The sequence below is a fragment of the Loxodonta africana genome, chromosome 1 (assembly GCF_030014295.1).
Source record: "Loxodonta africana isolate mLoxAfr1 chromosome 1, mLoxAfr1.hap2, whole genome shotgun sequence".
NCBI lineage: Eukaryota > Metazoa > Chordata > Mammalia > Proboscidea > Elephantidae > Loxodonta > Loxodonta africana.
The window spans coordinates 23,258,352-23,283,015 of record NC_087342.1 but is presented as its reverse complement, the minus strand read 5'-3'; the positions used below and the strand labels follow the sequence as shown (position 1 = coordinate 23,283,015).

The window sequence follows — 24,664 nt, the reverse complement described above, 5'->3', positions numbered from 1 at the left end:
TCTGCTTTAGTTGACATGTTACCTATATTTATTTTTCCCTTACTGTCATGGATTGAATTATCCCCCCAAAATATGTGTCAATTTGGTTAGCCCATGATTCCCAGTACTGTGTGGTTGCCCTCCATTTTGTGATGGTAATATTATGTTAAAGAGAATTATGGTGGGATTATAATGCCCTTACTAAGGTCACATCCTTGAGCCAATGTAAAGGGAGATTCCCTGGAGTGTGACCTGCACCACCTTTTATCTTACAAGAGATAAAAGGAAAGGGAAGCAAGCAGAGAGTTGAGGACTTCATGCCACCATGAAGGCAGTGCCGGGAGCAGAGCATGTCCTTTGGACCTGGGGTTCCTGCGTGGAAAAGCTCTTAGTCCAGGAGAATATTGATGACAAGGACCTTCCTCCAGAGCCGATACAGAGAGAAAGACTTCCCTTGGAGTTGATGCCCCGAATTTGGACTTCTAGCCTACTATACTGTGAGAAAATAAATTTCTCTTTGTTAAAACTATCCACTTGTGATATTTCTTTTATAGCACCAAGACACTTACCATCCTTTATTTCAAGAGCATATAATATTTTTGTACACAAATTATTGGAAGTATATTTTATTTATCTAATTCTACAATTATTTATCAGGATTTTCCACATGTCAGGTAATACTTTGTAGGTGCTAGGGATACAAGATAAATACAATCATCATACCTTGTCTTAAGGAATTCACAATTTGTGGGACAGATTGACGTGTAGCAACATTGTAAAATAAAGAAGAACGTGTCATTAGACAAGTGCAGGCAATGTGTCATAGGAACACAGAAGAGGTCTATGTCATCCTGACTGAAGATTAACCAAAAGTACACAAAGGAGGTAGTATTTAATCCGGACCTTGAAGAATAAGTAAAACTTCAATACACAGAGATGAGGTAGAGGGTACATCAAGGAGATGAAATGGCATAATCAAAGGTATGGAGGTGGAACAGTGCAGAGACTTTTTAAGAAAATGGAAAGTCTTACAAATGGTTGGCGTACAGGGGTCTTAGGATGGGGAGATGCTACACCAGAAAGATAGTTTGGGTTTAGAAGGTTGAGAACCTTCCATGGACTTGCAAGAGAGTTGGACTTCATTCTATCAGCTGTTGAGAAAGAAAACGTTTTCAGTAAATAAACCACAGGAACAAAACGATGTTTTATGAAGAGAGGCAGCTGTGTAACTGTTCCCCAGATTCAGCATCATCTTACATATGATGATGTTAAGCAAAATGGATGGGTGATTAGAGAGAAAAAATTGGAAATGTGTAGATTTATCTCCAAAAATTGTATGAGGCTGTAATCGTCCACGTTAGAGGCAAAAGGATCCTGAAGTACAAAAGTGGCCTTGGGAATAAAAAAGCAAAGACATTTCAGAGGTACTGTCGGCATCTTATGACCAGTCAGATTTTGGAGCAGTGAGATTAAGGACAGCCAATGATAGATCTGTGGTTTAGCACACACTGTTGATGCTCTTCCCAGGTTCCCTCAGGCCCCTTTGCCCAGTATTCATGTGCCTTTGCCCTCTTTTCCCTCTTTGCTGGACTTTCCTCCCTTGGTCTAATAGAACTGCTCTGCCTCAATACAGCAAAGAGCCCCAAATGCCTGGAAACATATATCCTTTATATCTTTTAGGAAATAACTGTCTAATTTGAAAGTAGAAAAGCCCAGCTTTCTTCTCTCAAATTGGGACAAATACCAATGAATAATTTACAACAGTCCAGAGCTCCTGCATGGAATCCAGCAGAGGCAGGTACATTACCTACAATTTCATCCTTGCTTGATCCTTCCCTTTCCCTGTATTGTTTTGCCACTCCTTCACTCACTTTTTCCCTGGGGCTAGTTCCGTAAGAAATAACTTGCACATGGAATTCTCATCACATTGGCTGCTTCTAGGATACTCAGCTTAAGATAGGTTTTGAACTAGAAAGTTTTGATGAGATTCACTAAAATAGGAGACAAGGGTTCCAAGTCTTTGGTTTGCTTTATATTGAACTCCAAAGAATATCATTCATTGATCTATTTTACCTTACCCTTAAAAAAAAAAAAAAAAAAAAAGTTGCCATTGAGTCAATTCTGACTCATAGAGGCCCTATAGGACAGAGCAGAATTGCCCCCATAGGGTTTCCAAGGAGGGGCTGGTGGATTCAAACTGCCGACCTTTTGGTTAGCAGCCATAGCTCACCATGACTCTTAACCACTGTGCCACCAGGGCTCCAAATTGGTTCCAGTCCTTATAAACAACCCATTGCCATCAAGTCGATTCCTACTTATAGAGATCCTAAAGGACAGACTAGAACTGTCACTTAGGGATTGCAAAGAATGCCTGGTGGATTTGAACTGCCGACCTTTTTGGTTAGCAGCCGTAGCTCTCAACCACTGTGCCACCAGGGCTCCACCAGTACTTACACTATCACTAAATTTTCTGAGAATCTCACACCTTCCTCCTCTGTGAAATAAGACCATTGTGCATCCCTCTACTGCTTATATGTAGATTCCCAGGGCTTCCCTGAGGAGACTGATTCTGTAGACCTAGGCTGAAATATAAGCACCTGCACTCTGAAGAAGTGCTTATTCATCATTGAGATACTGAAGGGAATAATAATAGGCCAGTGGTTCTCATAGTGTGGTTCCCAGACCAGCAGCACCTGGGAATCTGCTAGAAATTTAAATTTTCAGCTCCACCACATAGCTAGTGAGTCAAAAACTTGTGGGGATAGTGTTGTTGTTGTTAGGTGCCATCGAATTTGTGCCAACTTGTAACAACCCTATGTACAACAGAACAAAACACTGCCCGGTCCTGCACCACCCCCACAATCCTTGTTATGCTTAAGCCCACTGCTGCAGCCACTGTGTCAATCCATCTCATTGAGGGCCTTCCTCTTTGTCGATCACCCTCTACTTTACCAAGCATGATGTCCTTCTCTAGGGATTGATCTCTCCTGAAACATGTCGAAAGTATGTGAGATGTAGTCTTGCCATTCTTGCTTCAAAGGCGCATCCTGGTTGTACTTCTTCCAAGGCAGATTTGTTCATTCTTTTGGCAGTCCACGGTATATTCAATATTCTTTGCCAACACTGCAATTCAAAGGCGTCAGTTTTTCTTCGGCCTTCCTCAGTCATTGTCCAGATTTCACATGCATCGGAGGCAACTGAAAACACCATGGCTTGGGTCAGGGGGACCTTAGTACTCAAGGTGACATCTTTGCTTTTCAACACTTTAAAGAGGTCTTTTGCAGCAGATTTACCAATGGGATTTCTATCAGGATTGCACTGTATCTGTAAATCACTTTAGGTAGAATTAACATTTGCAGTACAGGTAATTCCTGACTTACAACATATTTGAGTTATGACAAACCACTCAATCACACTTTTTTTTTTATGCCTTATCATTAGCAACACGTTACAGTGCATAATTTGCTGATATTATCATTCTCAGATGTCTACTCACAGATGTTCAGTTTTTTGATTTACTGTTCGAAACACTGCTGGATTTATAAAGATACTGATAATAAAAGGCAATAATAAAAACTAAAAAAAAAAAAAAAGTGAGGTATTCGACTTATATCAGAACCAGCTTATGATGGAGTCATTAGAATGGAATCCTGTCATAAGTCATGGACTACCTGTATATTATTAAGTCTTCTAGTCCATGAGCACAGAATGTTCTACCATTTACGTTTGTCTGTTTTAGTCTCTTGTAGTAGTGTGGAGAATTTTTTGACAGAACTGAAAGATATTCTTTCAGAGAAGAATCATAATTCTTCAGATATCCAGGACAGTTGGAAAATGAGTTTGACATGATTTTACAGACAGCTCAAGTTTTCTAAGTGACATTACAAAGAAATAAAGGAAAAAGGAAGAAAAAAAAAAAAAAAGAAGAAGAAGAAGAAATTGTAGCCAACAGAAAATTATCTAACATGGATTATTCTATTTTAGATATCTTTGACTCCTTGAAATGATGACTTAGAAACTGGTGAATTTCGGTGGTATTAATCTCATGGCTTTTTAGGGCCTTCCAAGAAATATAGATTAGTTTTTCCCACCTCAAAATGATCCCAATTATTGCAATCTTTGATTTCTTATATCTACCATTTAATTTTTTTTTTTAATTTCTTATCACCTTTGCAATAAAGCTGTCACATTTTATTCATTCTACTATTAGCAATTCCAGTCCAACATTCTGTTTCTAGTTCTTTATGAACTAGGAAACCAAATGACCAAGACTTTTAGCATTGCACACAAAGTAAAAGTGAAATATTTCTAAGCAAGAGTCTAGGAGCTGTCTCTCATGAGTAAAATTTGGCTCCAGTGCATGGACTTTATGAAAACATTTTCAGTTGGATCTAATTAATTTTTAAATATATATTTTTCTAAGTTGTTAATTCTTCTTAATTTATATCTATTAAGTCCAGAACCTAGCATAATGACTTGCATGTAATAGGCAACCTGTAAATATGAGTTGAATGATTAAATTCCATATGGTCAATCTGGAAACTGAGTGCAAAGATGACTAATCGCTAGCCATATAAATGGTAGCTTTTTAGGTAGGAACTGAGACATAAAGTCTACAGTATAAAAAAAAAAAAATGATATCTCCATCCAATGACCTTGCAGTATAGTGTGGAGATGGAGGCATGACATTAACTTAAACCAGTCTAGAAGAATAGCACAGTACAGGGTATTGGTTTTGGAATCAAAAGGTGTTGCTTTGAATCCCAGCTTCTATATTTACTTGGTGGTTCCTTCTGTGCAATGTTTTTACTTCTCTGAATTTATGTTATTGACTGGAAAATTTAACTGTTAATAATAATGTAACTGTCAGAGTTGGGAATATTAAATGAAGATGAGTTGTTGGAAGGTTTTTGGTAAACTGCAAAAGTCCCTATAGTTATTGATTACATTTACAAGAAATGTTGAGTGTGTTTTTTATTGTACTCCCATTCCATCTCCTGTGCCGCACTTTAGTGCTCAGCTCATATGATCACAATATTGGTCTAAGTCCCATCAGTACGGAGAGAGTTCCTTGAGGGAAGAAGTTTTATTAATTTTAGATTTATGGTACCTATTTAATAAATACTGAGGGAAAAGAGAAAGAAGGGAGGGAGAGAGGGAAGGGAAAGGAAAGAGGGAGAGAGAGAGAGAAAAAGAGAAGGAAAATGAATAAATGGTTGTAATAGAGATATAAGCATAACGGAGGGAATAATAAATGTCAGCTTCCAGCTTCCATAGACGGATGGAATAAAGAAGATTTCTCAGGGGTGGCATATTTGACTTAAGTCTTGAAGTTGAATTGGAGTTTGACAGGCAAAGGATAAAAGAAGGTTCTGAGTACAGTAAAGGTGCTTCAGCTGAGCTCAAAAGATAGGATTCTAGGGACTCATAAATTGATTTTATAGTTTGGTGTGTTTATGGATTTGCTCCCAAGGCAAGAGACCATAGTTTTTATCATATTCTCAAAGTTGTCTGTGTCACAATACAAAGTTAACAACCACTGAGTTTGAGAGAAGATGAGCAAAAAGAAAAAGTGAGACAGCCAGAGTGTAATTGGGGTGTAAAAAATTATTTGCTCTAACTGTATGGTGCTCATTCTACAGATTAAAATCTGAAAAAAATCAGGAATTCAATTTTTCTTCTGCAAAATAAGTAATAGAATTTTCTTACCCTTCTGAATCCAGTACTGACTAGCTTTTATAAATTTGTCTAAAGTGTTATTAAATACGGTTTAAGTATATTCCTGAGAAGAGGATCAAAACACAGCTATTCATTCCAAACTGTCCAATTTATTGATTCACAGCAACTCTTTTAAGCCTTCTTGCTTCTCTGATTCTCACTTATTCTTAAAAGGCAGGATTTTACTCTTTGATTGTTTCCAACTGAGTCCTGGCCTCCTTCCCTACAGTAGAGAACAGCTGGTTGCCTACGGTAACCCCAGCAGTAAATGCCAAGCTAAAGATTAAAAAAAAAAAAAAATTTTTTTTTTTTTTTTTTAAAGATGGTCTATAGAACACAGTGTTTGGAGAACAAGTTAGATTCTCATTTTAACAGAGTCAAAATTGTTCCCAGAGTTGAAAGCTGCAATGATTACTATGCTGACTGCGATTCAACACGGCTTTGCTTTTTGTTTGTTTTGTTTTGTTATCCTTACAGTCAAATACCACTCAGAATTCTCTGTTGTGTGATTGATTCATTAACTTGCTCAGAAATGATGTAATCTATCACAATTTTTACAAAGAGGGGCATGTTGTCTAGGGGAAACAGCCTGTTTCATATATGGGTCTCTCCAGGGAGCCGTTTGCCGAGTCATCAGCTGGACCTAGTAGATTCTTTATATAAACCTGAGGCAGGCAACAGTGATCCCAGGGCTTGCTATTTCAGTAATGGGTTCATCAACTGGAAAGTCTACTTCACTTGATGAGTGAAGCTTTGCTTTCAGCCTCATACAGGCGCCACTCATATGAACATGTCTCAGCTAACTCCTGTCTGCTGGGTGAAGATACATTTTTGTATAGAGGTTGACAAAGGGCCGGAAATATTGCACATAGTACCGTTATTCATTGTGGAAAAAGAATAGAATTTGGATTCAGAGAATACTATATCTTAATAGTGCATCCAGTGTTTGCTAGTAAAGTAGTATAATCACCTAAAGTCTTAGTTTCATTGACTCTAAAAAAAAAAAAAAGAAAAGAGATCACATACCTGACTAGCCTACCTCTTAGCATTGTTGGTGGTATTAATCAAAATTAAATGAGACAGAGAAAATGAAAGACACTTGGTAAACTGGTAAACTGTTAATACTGTACTGAGATTAGTCATTAGTATCATCAACATTTCTTTAAAAATGCGTAAAGGAGTACAATTTCTCACTTAATAAAGACGAAAGTCAAAAAGCATTGCAACTGCCCTCTACCCTGACAAGAAAATATTAAATACGTAACTAATTTTTCATGCATTTTGTCCTAAAGACGCATTATAAGGGGGAAATCAGAGAAAAAGATGCATGGTTTTCAGTAAAATAGTGTCTTGGGAAGAAAAACAAACTCAATACCAGAAAAAAAGGAGAATTTACCCTCAATGCGCTAAAATTATACAGGCGTCAAGGCCCAGAGTTACAGAAAGAGTAAGAGAGAACAAGGGGGAGAAAGGAGTAAATAATTTGTAATCCGCAAATATTTCCTGACAACCTCAAGAAATAGGGATTGGAAGAGGCTTCTTTCTAGCTGTTAAGATTTGTGAGAGATCAAACTAGTAGCCTTATTTACCATCCAGGTTTCATCTTCTAATCTCGAATGAAATACTTAAAAATGAGATGTCAAGGATTTGGAAAGAATGAAGAGAAGTAGAATATGGATGATATTTAAGACTATAAACATTTTTACTGAGAAAAATCATTTAAAATTTGGAAACAAGTTCAGGGATGAATGCATGTCTTTCGTTGGAATAGTGAAGCATTGTCTAACTGGCCCACCCAGGGATTATATAATTATCTAGGGGCCTATCCCTTTGATGAGGGTTCAGATTTTGAGAAGTGGGCTACTAGTCTGTAGCTTTTCTAAAGTCAAATAGATATGCAAATAATTTCTATCCAGTCTTTTTTAAGAAAGATAACTCCAAAAGACATGGTTTTACTGTCCTTCAGGGCCCTACCACCACAATTATTTCAGCACATCTTCCCTGACTGACTAAATAAAATCTCTGATCCTCCAGGTGCTTTGAACCATCCTGTGGATTCTTCTATTCATGAATTAAACAATCTGTAACGTGTGGTATTCCATATTTACGTGAGCGTCATCTTTAAACTTTTAAAAAATTATACTTAGACATTTTATTTCAATTTTACATTTGATGTTCTCTGTCTTCCCTCACCAAAAAAAAAAAAAAAAAATCCCACAAATTTGGCAGGTCTGTTTGATGTTAATAGGATTTGATCTGTATTTTGCATTTACATAACACGGCTTTACCATTTTTTTGATCTGAATGTCAATAAGCATTAACATAATTCACATATCTAAATGGGTGAAGTGCTGTAGAAAATGGTTTTAAAATTTTAGTGGTACTAAATTTTAAACATTACAAAGGTATCTGCACTAGAAAAGAAAGCAGTAGGTTTTTGACATGATGGTGAACTAGTAAAAGCTGCAGGCTCCCTTCTCAGATCTCAACCAACTAAGGAAAAATAAATACAATATTTGTTCTTTATCACAATTATAAGAAAGTAAAAATAGAGTTTGTTTCAAACCAATAGAATAATATACAATCTATGCAATAGAAAACAAGAAAAAACGAATAAAAGAAATATAATAATAAAATATAAAGATGGCAGAAATGTGCTTTAATTAAATGTAAATTACTTAAACTACCAATAAAGTATGATTCTCAGATGGATACAGCTATCAAAATCCATTAATATGTGGGTCATAAGAGATAAATTTAAAACAAGTAGCTACAAGGAGTTGAAAAAATGGATAGAAAAATTATACTGTAATTATGATTATGATATATATTGGTTATCACACAAAGTCTCTTTATCCATCTTTGGGTTATGTTCATTTTTCTAGTTGAGTCATATTCCATCATTGAAATTCTATAATTTATATGCTGAGATATAAAGATAACTACCATTAACAAATTTTATGCTAAATGCTGGAGCAGTGGGAGAGGGGAAGATGCAAAAATGTTTATAGTAAGAGAGACGTTCTTACATACTACAGTCCTTGTTCCTACAACCTGTCACATGATAATAGATGGCATTTATAACTACCTCTTCCACTATTTATGCTATATTTCATTTGCCTTTGACAAGAACCTCAGGTAGTCTTTTTCCTTGCCTGATGGAGTGACCAAAACTTTGACTCTTGAGGATCTGGACAATTAACATTTCTTTCTATATTGGGTTGTTGCAGTTTTCCATTGACAGGTCATAGGAGTAATAAGCAGCACCCCAGGGGATCCCCTGCATTCCAGACATACTCCACCTTACGCTCATTGTATAGTAGCAACCCAAGCTGACCTTGGTAATCCAAAAAACCCATTGCTGTTGAGTCGATTCCACCTCATTGCAACCCTATAGGACAGAATAGAGCTGCCCCATAGGGTTACCAAGGAGTGATTGGTGAATTAAACTGCCAACCTTTTGGTTAGCAGCCATAGCTCTTAACCACTATGCCATAAGGGTTTCTGGCTCATCTTGCTAGTCAGCATCAACTACCTCAGTAGGTAGAGGAACTCCATTATTTCCTCTAGATTCCTTAGAATGAAGAGCATTAACTAGCCAGGTAGAAGACTCAATTCCAACTTTGGAATCCACTGCCATGTGTCCTGGTAGAAGGCTTCTTTCTTTGAAAAATTAGACTTCTGGCCATTATAGCCCAAAGTTGCAGTGACAGGAAACCCAGATTTTGCTATTGGGTCACAAGGGTATTAGTGAACGCAGCCTCTCCCATTTCTACTTCTTGATTCCCAGACTCACGAATCGTGGCTATGGAAGAAATGGCACATATATTCATTTCTGATTTAAGTCATATACTACATCTTAGAGAATATTATCCCACCCCACAAGTTAATGTCACCTGGCTGACAATGTAACTATGTCTTCAAAAGGTCATTCAAATACTGTTTCAGGCCAGCTGCTTTCAGAGTGGTGGAAATGTTGTCAAACCAGTAAATTCCATGAACATGAGCTCATCGTCTCACTTAATTTGCTTGCAGATGGGCTTTTTAGTTAGAATCTATGCTGTGTGGAAAAACACGAGAGTGAATAAGATATTCCATATGTTCACAGATAATAGTTTTGGCAGAAGTTTGTGGACAGAAAAGGCAAAAACCATATCCAGACTGTCTATCTTTTTTAGGACCACTGGGATATATGGTTGCCTACCAATATTTTTTGCCTCTCAGGTTCAATGAGAAGTTTCTTTCCCATCGACAGTGCATGCTGTCACAAGGCATGGGCCTTCATGCCTGTTCAAAATGGAAAAAATGGGTAGCTGTCACAAATTACCATTTCTACAGGGTGTTATATGAGGTGTGTGCATTTTTGGTAGGAAAAATAGGAATTTTGAAAAAACTTTTGGGACACATGTGTTCCACTGGACTTGGAGGGGATTCTTGTGGTAGAATTAGTGGGAAAAGGTTTGTCCCTCTGTACTCTAAGAGTAGGCTTCTTGGAAAGGGCAAGAAAAAAAAAATCTATACTACCTACCAAAAATTCAACAACACTCAATGATTCAGTATGCTACCATTAATGAAAACACATGGTATTGACAAAAAATTCAAATTCAGGGCTATTCCTGTAAGAACCAAGACTTCATGTTTCTTGAGGAAAGTGGTCCAATGAAATCAATCTGACACAGGTGGCTGGCTGATCCCCTGGGGAATGGTGCCATATCAGGAGGCTCAGATTAGGTTTCTGTTGTTGACATATGGGGCACACAGTAGTGGCTGAAACCTTGGTGATTGGAATTGTATGTTGTTCAGTCTATGCCTAAACTCCATCTTTTTGTACATGACCACTATATCATGAACCCATTGTGAAGAACAGATTAGATGGGAAAAGAAGTCGACAGATTTCTACAGAATAGGTTGCCCTATCCATCTTATTATCTTCTCCTAAAGTTGCCCTTTGATCAGAATTCACATAGGGCACAAATACCTTCAAACTCTGTGCTAATTTTTTTCACGTTTTAAGTTATTTTTATTAAAATAACAGTAAAATAAAAAAGAACAGTGACCCTTTTAATCAACTTTTTGCTTTAGAAATATAAAAATATAACCAAATATTCAAACAATTTTCTAAAAGCTTAATACCAGAAAAGATCTTGAAGCCACACTATAAACGATGCTCATACATTATGATGTGAACACAGTACCAAAAGTCAGATTTTAAATGCACAATCTTTCCCTCAACAGAACATAGTCAATACCTTTTCCCAACTTATCTCTACTTTTATGAAATAATCCATCACTAAAACACAAAATACATCCAAACTGCCTTAATCTAGACTTATTTAAGTTTTAGTTTTTCACAAAAACAAACTTGAAAATATAATACAAGCACATATTAAAATGTGTTTTATGGCTCAAGTCAAATTACAGTATTATGGTTCTCATATTTTAAACAACAAAGGCAAAATGCGTGAAATGAGTCCAGTTTACCCAAATAATAAGCGATACAAAAAAAGTGGAATAATTATGGGAAAATCAAATCTTATGCTATAAAAGCCAATTTGTATTATAGTAAAAAACCAATACATCTTTCTTTGGCAATGTAACAAATAAAACTGCAAGCTCTCTGAAGCAGTCCCAGTGATCACCACATATTGTTCCAAATGCTCTGAACTAGTAAAAACATTAAGCTTGAGAAACTCAAAAATGTAAAAGCTACTCCAAGAACTTCATCTTGAGTGACTTTGCTGTACTTAAAAAAACAAAATCATTAAAGAGCTGTCTTAGTTATCCAGTGCTGCTATAACAGAAATACCACAAATGGATGGATTTAACAAAAAGAAACTTATCTCTCACAGCCTAGGAGGCGAGATGTTCGAATTCAGGGTGCCAGCTCCAGGGGAAGGCTTTTTCTCTCTGTTGGCTCTAGAGGAACGTCCCTGTCATCAATCTTCCCCGGTTGAGGGGATTTTCAGCACAGGGGCCCTGGGTCAAAGGACAAGCTATTCTCCTGGCTCCTGTTTCTTGGTGGTATGACGTTCCCATGTCTCTCTGCTAGCCTCTCTTTTATATCTCAAAAGAGATTTGCTTAAAATACAACCTAATCTTGTAGATTGAGTCCTGCTTCACTAATATAACCACCTCTAACCCTGCCTCATTAACATCATAGAGGTAGAATTTACAACACATAGGAAAATCTCATCAGACGACAAAATGGTGGACAATCATATGATACCGGGAGTCATGGACCAGCCAAGGTGACACACATTTTTTTGGGGGACATAATTCAATCCATAACAAGACCTGAGAGCATAAGTCACATCACATAAGAAAGGGAATTTTAGATCGCTTACAGGCCTCCTAAATTTGGAGGATCTCTACCTCTTATTTCTGATTAAAAATGGAAGAAAATAGACTGGCTAATTTGGTTACATTTTGTCCAAATACAAAGCCAACTTAATGAACCCTTAAGTAACCAAAATCATAACTGAATTGTATAATATTAGTTACAAGGGAGGACAAAACAGTACAAATTCACAAAGAGAATTATCACAATGCCATTTTAAGTATGAACGTGCTTTTTTAAAAAATCAGTGGTCTTCACCACTTACAAAAATAAACTTCATTTTTCTTCAAAGAAATAAGTCAAGTCTACGTATGATATACAACAATTGAGTACAAATTTTAGTTTTTTCCTCAATCTACTGGACATTTTACAGTGCCATTTAGTAGTTATATAAAGAATATGCACTACTTGGACCACTCAAGGAAAATAACATGGCATGCGTTGTAGTTACATAATGCGAAGGAAGGCAGACATCATCTGTAGACAGCTTTGAACATAGTGGGCACTCAAATATAAGCCTGTTAATCAACAGCTCATCTTGAAACTATTCAGTACTTAGTATGCTGATAATTAGAATGCACAATTTAAGCCCATTAGTTCTTGAAGAAGTGTGGTAAGAACTTACACATCAAAGTTACATCACCAAAAGAGCTTGGTGTTAAACAGTGCCCTTGTATCTTCTAGTGCTGAAGGAACAGAATTGAATTCCCCTAATTCTACCATTTCCATCAGGAAACCCAAAACAAGAAAGTATTAGGTTCCAAGTATACCTGAGGAGTACAAAAACAGTTTTAAAAATGTGTGTGCAGTGTGTGTGTCTTCATTCCAGAAGAGGAAGAGATTATTAATTCAGCTAAAGTGAATGAATTTTTCAGTCAAGACTAGATCTCTTACATCTCAAGTTTGGTCACCTAGCCATGTGGAATCAAAGTTTTTCTCACCTAGGAACTAATATAGGGATGACTGACTCAAGCCCTAATACTGGGAAGAAGTAACAAAGAAAGAACTTCCAGGTGGAAGGTTAAGTTACAAAGGGCATGACTGGCCTCAAATCAGATGACTCTTCAGCACAAACACTCCTTACTGACAGCACTTCATAAATCACCACAAGAAAAGCCCACCTTTTTCTACTCTCCCGCAAATTTCAAGAACTAACACATCTGAAATGTGGTCAGGTAGCTTTTCACTTGGATGCTAGAATCAATGGTAGAAGATACTTCCTCATCCTTCCCTTCCCCAATCTTGCAGGGCTCAGTTAATCAGTGAGCTTGCCAGCAGAATTATACTAAATTGGAAATATGCTAATGTAAACCAGAGGCAGGGCTTTTAACCCTTGAGGGAAGGACTACTCACAGAACCAGTGACTTTTTCAAAGGAAATTACGGGCCATTTTGGGTCATGGAGACTGGTGCTCCCTCCTGCTAAGCACAGGCACAGTTATAGTCACTGTGTGATATACAAGCATGTGAAGGTTTGACATGGCCTCAACTAGATGAACAGGAATGCTTACAAATAGAATTGCTGATTTTCTCAAGTCCAAATAAGGAAGAACATATATCTCTCATACCACCCAATATTCAGGAGATCAGTACTGTCAGCAGTCTCATAAAGGTGTAAGAACTAATCAAAAGTCATTTCTGGCTATTGAAAACTTAACTATACCAATCTTTGTTTTTAAAAGTAGCCACGTCGTACAAAATTGTTTAATATTAAGCCTACAGTCAACAAGTCTGTAATAAGGTATACACAATATACTTTGACCACTAAGCAATGACACAACTAGCAAACACCTTTGCTCTAAAAGTCTTTTTTATTCCCCAAACAAATTTAATCCGAAATTGGCAGTATTTTAAGGTTTTTGAACTTCATTATTTTTCTCTTAGGCTGATAAAAATCTATTCCCTATTCTCTTAGATTTCAGTTGATTTAGACTATTTGAAAATAATTTGAAACATTTTTGTGTCATACGCTAAAACTAAATTTTCATCTCCATGGAGATGAGATAACTAACTTGCAAAGCCTACTAAATATCTAAGTTTAAAACCTGACTGATCTACTTTTAGAAACTTCCTTTATAGATCACTATTTTTACCATGGCCCTAAGAATAACTAAGACAAACAATTTTACAAGAGTATGCTTTACTAATACTTCTGTTATGTGAAGAAGAAAAAAAAGAGTTCTAGAGTAGCCTCCTTTTCCATCAATTCCCATAACTTTCCCAACCTAGACAATTTTAATAGTTTCCCATATGCTTAAGGCCTGTTGCTCGTGAACCAAGCCCTGGACATTTATAAATTGTAGCATTCAGTAATGTATGGGAATTCTGCTGTAATGGAACTCACAGGGTGTAAAATTTGGCACAGAAGTTGCACTTTGAACTCAATCAAGCAAAGTAGGTCCTAAAATAATGTTAAGAGCCTCATCACGAAAATCTCTAACACTGTTTTTGAGTATGACCCCATGAGAGGAAGGGTCCAGTAAACTTGACTGAACCAAATATGTTATTGTTCCTTAACATTCATCAGCCTGGAGGAAAAAATAACAATCCTCACCTGTAAGAATTTTAAAAGTTTAATGTGAAACAAAAAAATAGAAGTCCACTTGTTTAATGTTGCATAAAAAAGTATAAGTAGGACCAAAAGCGAATCAAACATTATCACATTCATTTACATCACTTATCTAGTTATTCATATTAACTTTACTATTCAAACAATAGGAAGTAGGGAGCAATTTAAGGATTGGGAAAGAGATAAAAACAAAAAAACTTGTTTACCAAGTTTATTATTCTACACTGTGGATAGCTATGCTCACAGAGACGGCTTCTTTTACTTTTCCACTGCAGGAATTCAGTTGTATATAAAATTGAACCTTCTCAAGAGCTGAGGGAGACTAGAAATGACGACTACATATCCTGGTGCACTCAAACAATGGTGCAATTCAAACAATGGTGCAGCTACCAGCTTGTAATTTTTGGGGACTGCAAATAAGGTTTTCTCTTGAAGCAGAACCAGAAACAACTTCTTATGTTTCTTAATCCATTGCCATCGAGTCAATTCTGACTCACAGCAACCCTGTAAGACACAGTAGACTGCCCCATAGGGTTTCCAAGGAGCGCCTGGTGGATTTAAACTGCCAACCTTTACTTTAGCAGCCTTAGCCCTTCACCACTATACCACCAGTGTTTCCTTTACATTCCTTAGGCTTTGAGGTAAGTGCAGGAACATGTGGATACAGAGGTGGTTCAAAATTTGGTCTCCACCAGTTAGCAATCCAGTCATCAATGACCCAATCTTGCAGGACTCCATCTTAACAAACTAGTACCTCTGTCATTAAGCATTTTATTCCTTCAACTTCATCTTCTCCTGGATTAAGTTCACCTCCAGGTAATCTGAAGAAACTTGCTCCCAGCTGTAGCAGTAATACATGGGGTAACCAGTGGTCATGTACAATCAGAACTCCTTCTCCAGTTTTCCGTATTACAATTCTATCAAATTCCTCCCTCATGTGTTGAAACCTGGCTGCAACAGAGCTGTCTTCATAAACCCGTTGCCATTGAGTTGATTCCAACACATAGTGACAGTATAGAGCAGAGTGAAATTGCCCCATAGAGTTTCCAAGGAGCAACTGATGGATTTGAAATGCTCACCTTTTGGTTAGCAACCTGAGCTCTCAACCACTGCGCCACCAGGGCCCTATCCTTCTCATAGAGGGGCTCTTTTGTACCTAAAGTATAATTAGTAAGAATGTACAGGCTGATGGTGTGCTCCACGGTGAGTGGCTTGGTCTGCTAGATGTACTTGTTGCCAAGCTGGTTGAGGCCCTGGGCCAGCTGGCCTGTGAGCAATTGGGTGGCACTACGGGCATGCTAGCAAGCTCATACATGTGGTGAGTGGAAAGCAGGATGCAGGGAAGACTTTCCCCACAGGAGCAGCGGTTATCTGCGTCCAGATCAGCAGCCGCTGCCTGCCATTAACAGGAGACTGGCTGCTCATTTAAAAGGTCCATTTATATTCTTCTTTCCCAAATATTTTCACTAATTTTGCCTTCCATCACATTTCTTCCAAGTCCTTGACCCTAGCCAAATCACTAGACACTGCCTACAATTCACAGTGTAAATCCATGTCTCTACCTTTCTTTCCAGGCAAAATGCAAAATCATATGCTGTGCGTAATACTACACGTACTATTCCCAACCTAATTTATGGATTCGAAACCATCCCAATCAAATCCCAAAAGTTATTTGTGGATATTGATGAGCTGGTACTAAAATTTCTTTGGATTAGCAAAAACCATACAGAAGTAGGAGAAAAAAGTCAGAAAACTGACACTACCCAACTTCAACACTTACAATATTTTTACGCAAATAATGCATGCCACCTATGTTTGTTTGCCAACCACATCCTTCCCCTTCAAGGTATTCTCATAAGCACACTGCTGATTTTTTTACAGCAACATACAAAAAAATTGGCATAATGGTGCTTAAGAAAATACCTCGTGGGGGAAGAATGCAGTTAGCAAACATACAAGGCACACGTTATGTGTGTAAAAATATACTACAAAGCTATCGAAATCAATACAGTGTGGTATTAGTGAAAAAATAAACAAATAGGTCACTGGAATAGGATAGAGATCCCAGAAATAGACTACACAAATATAATCAAGTGATCTTGACAAAGGAGCAAAGGCAATGCAATGGAGAAAGGTATCGCCTTTTCAACAAATGGTGCTAGAATAACACTAGCAATGTGGATGGACCTCCACATGCAAAAAGAAAAAGAAAAAAGAATCTAGACACTGACCTCAAACCTTCATAAAAATTAACTCAAAATGAATCATGGACCAAAGTGTAAAATACAAAATTATAAAACCTTTAGATGATAACACAGAGAAAATCTAGGTGATCTTGAGTTTGGTGATGTGTTTTTAGATACAATACCAAAACCACCCTCATGAAAGAACAAAATGATAAGTGGAACTTCACTGAAATTAAAAACTTTGCTGCTTATAGCCTTCACACTAACAGAAATATGCACACCCATGTTCATTGCAGCTCTGTTTACAATAGCAAAAAGCTCGAAGCAACCAAGGTGTCCATCAATGGATGAACGGTTAAATAAATTGTGGTATAGTCACACAATGGAATGCTACGTGTCGATAAAGGACAGTGATGAATCTGTGAAACATTTCATAACATGGAGGAACCTGGAAGGCATTATGCTGAGTAAAATTAGTCAGAGGCAAAAGGACAATATTGTATAAGACCACGATTATAAGATCTTGAGAAATAGTATAAACTGAGAAGAACACATACTTTTGTGGTTACGGGGGGGGAGGAAGGGAGGGTGGGAGAGGATTATTTACTGATTAGTTAGTAGATAAGAACTACTTTAGGCGAAGGGAAGGACAATACTCAATACACGGAAGGTCAGCTCACCTGGACTGGACCAAAAGCAAAGAAGTTTCCGGGATAAACTGAATGCTTCAAAGGTCAGCGGAGCAAGGGCGGGGGTTTGGGGACTATGGCTTAAGCGGACTTCTAAGTCATTTGGCAAAATAATTCTATTATGAAAACACTCTGCATCCCACTTTGAAATGTGGCATCTGGGGTCTTAAATGCGAACAAGCAGCCATCTAAGATGCATCAGTTGGTCTCAACCCACTTGGATCAAAGGAGAATGAAGAACACCAAGGTCACACGAAAACTATGAGCCCAAGAGACAGAAAAGGCCACATGAACCAGAGACTTACATCATCCTGAGACCAGAAGAACTAGTTGGTGCCCGGCCACAATCGATGACTGCCCTGACAGGGAGCACAACAGAGAACCCCTGAGGGAGCAGGAGAGCAGTGAGATGCAGACCCCAAATTCTCATAAAAAGACCAGACTTAATGGTCTGACGGAGACTGGAAGAATCCTGGCGCTCATGGTCCCCAAACCTTCTGTTGGCCCAGGACGGGAACCATCCCCGAAGACAACTCATCAGACATGGAAGGGACTGGACAATGGGTTGGAGAGAGATGCTGATGAAGAGTGGGTTACTTGTATCAAGTGGACACTTGAGACTGTGTTGGCATCTCCTGTCTGGAGGGGAGATAGGAGGGTAGAGAGGGTTAGAAACTGGCAAAATTGTCACGAAAGGAGAGACTGAAAGGGCTGACTCATTAGGGGGAGAGTAAGTGGGAGTATGGAGTAAGGCGTATATAAGCCTATATGTGACAGACTGACTTGATTTGTAAACGTTCACTTAAAGCTCAATAAAAATTATTAAAAACAAAACAAAACAAACTTTTGCTGCTTAAAAGGCACTATTAAAAAAGAAGTCATAGACCGGGGGAAAATATTTGCAAAACACATATCTGATAAAGGACTTGTATCCAAAATATACAGAGAACTCTTAAACTCAACAATAAGAACGCAAACGCCTAATTAAAAAATAGGCAAGATGTAGGAAAGGACACCTCACCAAAGGAGATATACAGAGGGCAAACAAGCATATAAAAAAAAAGCTTAACATAATATGTCATTAACAAATTAAAACAATAATGAAGTATCACTAAGTATTTACAAGATTGGCTAATATCTAAAACACTGACAAAACCAGTGCTGGTGAGGATGTGGAGCGACAAGATCTGTCATTTACTGCTGTGGGAATACTAAATGGCATAGTCACTTAATGGGGCCCTGGTGGTGCAGTGGTTAAGAGCTCAGGCTGCTAACCAAAAGGTCGGCAGTTCAAATCTACCAGCTTTAGAAGCTCTATGGGGCAGTTCTACTCTGTCCTACAGGGTCTCTATGAGTCAGAACTGACTTGACAGCAATGGGTTTGGTTTTGGTTATAGTCACTTTGGATGATAGTTTGGCAGTTTCTTACAAGCTAAACATAGTCTTACCATATGATCCGGCAATCGTATTCCATTTATCCAAGTGAGTTGAAAATTTATGTCCACAAAAAGACCTGCACATGAATATTTATTGCATTTTATTCATATTTACCAAAAACCAGAAGCAACCAAGGTGAGTGGATAAACAAACAGCAGTAATCCAGCAATAAAAAGAAATGAGCTATCAAGCCACAAAAAGACATGGAGGAACCTTAAATACATATAGAGGAGTCCAGGTCCAATCAAAATCCTACGTGTGATCTTTCAGGTCCAGCCACCAGCAATTAGGCTTTTCCTGGCAGATTTCACGAGGGAAAGCTGTCCCTCTCATACCAGACTTGTTGCACAACCACTGCATTCCAGTTTTTGCAGGGAGTTGCAGTCAAGGACTCAGTCCTTTCCACATAGCCATGCCCTTATGTGTAGCTGCATTCCTAGCTAAATGTCCCCATTTGGCTTCCTTATCAGCAGGCCCTTGGCTGAAGTCTTTCTCAGGCAGCTCTGCCAAGACCAACTTATCAGAGGGCCTTGAAGATACTTTTCTCCACTCTGACTCTACTTAGTACTTTTTCCTGCCTAGCCCTTCTCCTTCTACCTCTCCCTGGCTCCTGGATCCATAAAAAAAAGCAGAAGCTATATGTCTCAGTTTTCCTCAGCAATGAGTCAATTCCATAGCCTGCACTGATGGATCCCCACCTGGTGCCGTTTCATGAGGGAAAATGGAACATTAGGGGAACTAACACATTTTTTTCTTTTTGAGTTCTCGCTATATCATCCAGCAAGTGATTAAAGGCTTGACTTTTACTTTAATTTTGGCTTGTTGTCTTAATTGAGGACCTCAACACCTGGCTATTCACCTTTCTCCAGCTCAGCTCTTGATACATATGGATTAGTAAAAGAAGTCTGACTGGAAAGGTTCCCTACACACTGTGCAATTCCAAATATGGGACATTCTGGTAAGACTATAAACCAAACCAAAACCGAACTCGTTGCAGTCGAGTTAAATCCAACTCATGGTGACCCAGTTAAAAAAAAACAATTGCCAGGATTTCAGGAAGGAAGGAAGAGGGATGAATAGGTGGAGCAAAGAGTATGCTTAGGGCAGCAAAACTATTCTACTTGATACTGTAATGGTAGATACATGACATTATGCATTTATCAAAATCCATTGGATGGTACAACACAAAGAGTGAACCTGTTGTAAACTACTGAGTTTTGATAAAAGTAATGCATCGACATTGGTTCATCAGTTGTAACAAATGTACCACACTAATGCAAAAAAAGATGTCAATAATAGGAGAGACTGTGAACAGGGAGAAGGAGGGCATATGGAAACTTTCTATTCTACCTCCTCAATTTTCTATAAACCTAAAATTTCGCTACAAAATATCCTATTAATTAAAAAAAATGTCTATTGGGAAAATTTTCGATTACCACTGTCCTTCAGGGAAACTCTAGTGGGACTATAGAGATGGACATGCTGCCAGGCCCATATTTCTTCTTTCTCAGTCATTGGTCACAGGAATTCCCTTGAGACCATAGATGCAGAGTGAGGGGGAGGAGAAATGTGGCATGAATATGGGCCATGGGCATCTCTGCCATTTACTCATGCAACTTATTTATAACTTCAGGACCTGCACAAACTCTGTCTCATATATACTTGCATTTGATGAATACTGTGCACACTCAAGTTTATGACTAGGTCGGCCAGAAAAAACACAGTTCATAACGGGCAACCCAGGTCACATTGTAACATGATTGTCCATGGTAAAGCGTTCTGTCTTTAGTAGGCCCAGCAGTAAGCCAAAACTTATTTCACAAAAGTAGAAGCATTACCTGCAAAGAGCAGTCTAGCTTTTCTCCAGAATCATAAGAGTATTTCACCTATAAAGGCTTAAGTTCAAGCACAGTTGAAGCACCATCAGATCTGCTGGGTTATATGGCCCAAGTGACAAAGCAACTTGCATGGCAGCCTTGGCATATTGTAGATCTTTCTCTTGTTCCCATCCCTACTCAAAAGTAGCAGCTTTTCAGATTGCATTTATTTGCCAGCCGTGCCTTTCCCCTCAAGATATTTTTGTAAGCTCACCATACTAATATTTTTTTACAGCAACATGTGGAAAAGGATTGGCATGGTGGGGGCTTGTGAGGGTGCCTTGCAGGGGGAGGGTTTGGCCAGCAAACACAGAAGGTGCCCGGTATTTGCATAAAAATATGGCAGTCATTTTATCAGAGTGAAAGAAGCATGCCTTAACGAGATATATTTTGACTCCAAAATCCAATCACAGTCACTAGGTGTTCTTCTTTCTTCTGTTTTAGTGGCCAGATGCAGCAATTTGTCCTTCATTTTGAAGAGATCTCTTCACATGCTCAGATCACTGGGTCCTTACCAGTTTCACCAGTGTGGAAGACTCCTCAGTTTTTGGGGAATTTATTTCAAAGCGGTCAGCTAGTCTCCTGAAGGAATTGTGTCATATCAGGGGCTCAGTGTTGGTCTCTGTTGTTGAAAAGTTGGAAAATCACAGGCCGAAGTACTAGATCTGCCTTGTAAGTGGTGATCTATGCTGTTGGACCCATGTGTAGCATCTGTCTCTGCTAACATGGCCACTCCATCCATGTGACCATATCATGCAAGTTCTAAAATGACCAATGACAAAGGTTGGAAAACATCAATAGACCAAGTATTTTGTCTACTAGATTGTCCAGTGCCTCTTTTTATGGTGAGTATTAACATGTTGTCTGAAAATTTTACTCTTTTTGCCCACTTGCCTAAGTCCATCCACATGGCTTTAACCTAGACTTCCTTACCTGTTATCTTCCAACCTTCTTCCTCCCAGGGCCCTGACCAGATGATTGTATCATTGGCCAGCACCCAGAAACTTAGCATATTATCGCTCCACACTAAAATTCTACTTTTCCTTCTACACAAAGTAATGACCTTGTCAACTGCTTGGAACTGCCCTTTGGAAGCCACCATCTATTTTTGCCTTGCACCCATGTGGAACCAAGTTGGAGTGTTTTCCTCCTTTTTCAGCTGCTCTTATCATGCAGCTACCGATTTTCTGCAAGTCCTGCTGCTATTTCTGGTTTTGCCATACTTATTCTCATTCTGGAGCCCTGGTGGACAAGTGGTTAAGAATTCAGGCTGCTAACCAAAAGGTCAGCAGTTCAAATCTACCAACCACTCCTTGGAAATACTATGGGGCAGTTCTACTCTGTCCTATAGGGTCACTATTAGTCAGAATTGACTCAACAGCAATGGGTTTTTTTGTTTTTGTTTTTTGGTGTTTACTCTCATTCTTGGTTTGGGGGGGATTTTTTTGACTTGTAGACTGTTAAAGACGGTGTCCATAGGATTTTTTTTTTACTATACTATGGACTTCTTGGTTTTCAGGAGGAGTTTAGCTGATGTGAATACTGCAATTATAGCATAATCACATTGCTTTATAGTTTTAGGAGCTTATTTTCTAGAATCCATAAAAAAAGGATGAAGTGGAGACAATGGTTGCTTAATTGGTTTATAGTGTGTATGGAAAGTAATTGTAGTATAAGCAATGACTGTATAAGTCTAGAATTATTGTCGTCATATTTATAACTGCTGTGAGTTATTATGAAGTGTTAGTGTCTCTACTTTTCTATTGAAAATGTTTATCATGTAGACATCATCTAGTGTTTCTTTGTGACCACCCCACCCCCACATAAGTGATCAAATATAAATGACTACTGATATAAAATTATCCATTTAGCACTCTAGGTGGGAGGGCAATTTATTACTGAATTTTTCATTTTACCAGTTTTATAGTATAGGCTCTTTGAGAAAGTTTACATGATTTCTAATATCATTTTACAAAGCAATTATGTGTTGAATGAGATCCAGAAAGCAAACAGAAGTAATGCTTTCCAAATGTCAATATCTCACTTTACTCCGCCACTGACTGATTTTAAATCAGAAAAGATATGCAGTTTCATTTGAAATTTTATAGGAAATCTCTATTATGTTATTTTAAGATGAATGTTACAGGTATTTTACTAGGAGTCATTTGTTTTTGAATCACATCACTTAGAGCAAGTTGCACGGAAAGCCATCTACTCATTCACAGATTCATTCATGCATTAATTCCATAAAACTTGTACAAGTAAAAAAAAAAAAACTGGGGATGCAGAGGCAAGGAAATCATAATTTCAGCTCTCAAGAAATTCAGTCTAGAAGTGAAGTCATGTAAGCAAGTAAACCATTGAAAACAACATGTTAACCACCCTGCTGCGAGTACTCTATTGGTAAGACCTATACTGCCTAACCCTCATAATTTATTTTCTACCCCACTTTACTTATTCATTTGTTCTGACATACTAGCCTCCAATACTGGTCCTTGAACAAACCCAGTACACTTTCATTTCAAGGACTTTGCACTAGCATTTAGACATGACTTTCTGGAATTTAGGAAAGAAAAACAGGGATGGTGCTAGAGATTTGGGAGTAGGGAAAGATGTTTGAATGAAAAAAGGATATACATACTATACAAGATTAAATAGGGTTATAGAAAGACCCCTCTGGTAAAATCGCATGTAAAGATCCCAGGGTCAAATATAGAACCCAAGAAAGAGATATCTAAGTGGCTGAAGGCTAACTAGAGGATAGCATTGGTGTGGAAGCAAAGTGAAAAGAACTGTGGTCACACACAATTATAAATGTTAAACAACTAATACTGAGAAGTATCAACTTGATTTGACAATTAAGAAATGGCAAATGACTTTCAGGAACAGGTGCAATGGAGCCGCAGAGGTGGAATCCATTTTATAGTAGTTGAAGAATGAATAGGATGCAAGGAGTTGGAAAGTTCCTTTTAGAAGCTTGGCTCTGAGCAGAGAGACAAAAGCAAGACAGTAGCAAATGCTAACTTTCCATGATGGTAATAAGCTTAAGCTTCAAGGATGCTGATTTTCATGGCTCCTATGAGTATACCTATTATGAGTATACAGAAAACCCTGGTGGTGTAGTGGTTAAGAGCTATGGCTGCCAACAAAAAGGTCAGCAGTTTAAATCCACCAGGTGCTCCTTGGAAACCCTGTGGGGCAGTTCTTCTCTGTCCTGTAGTGTTGCTGTAAGTCGAAATTAACTCAATGGCAACAAGTTTTTTTTGGTTATGCGTATACAGAGTTACCGGGAGGTGTGGAATGTTTTAAGTGGGGGCAGGAAGCCTGGTTGCAACGGACGCATTTCCATGTAAGCATCTCTGTTAAATTCCCAAAGATATCGCAGAAGAAAGGGGCTTCAATCTTCTAGGCTTTGCTAATTTGGGCAATTTCTGTTCCCCACAGTAAATAATACTAAATATTTCATACTAAAGCATCACAACAATTATTTACTATGAAATATATTTGTAATTTTCTAGTTTTTCCTTAATGAGGTCCTACAAATCTTGAGCCATCCTTGGGATGTAGATAAAAGAAAAGAGTCTCCCTGGAGGAATTTTTTTTTTTTTTTTAGAATAATAGAAATGTGATTATTTTATAAGCTGAATAAGCACAAGTATGAGAGTTGCTGATGATGCATAAAAAAGAAAGTGGTGGGTCTTGGACACTGAAGATGTAGGAGAGAATAAAACATGGAATAAAAATAAGGATTAGTGTTTAACAAGAGCAAAGATACGATTTCCTCTAAATCCTACTAGGAGTTAAGGACTAAGGCAAAGGGTAGGTTGTTAATGGGGAGGGTAGATAGGGAAGAGGGGGTTAGAAAATAACATA

General features: G+C 38.0%; 1 pseudogene; it reads right to left on the bottom strand.

Moving 5' to 3' along the window:
- Positions 1 to 14,812: 14,812 nt before the first annotated feature.
- Positions 14,813 to 16,962, bottom strand: LOC100659542 (cleavage and polyadenylation specificity factor subunit 5-like; annotated as a pseudogene).
- Positions 16,963 to 24,664: the final 7,702 nt, after the last annotated feature.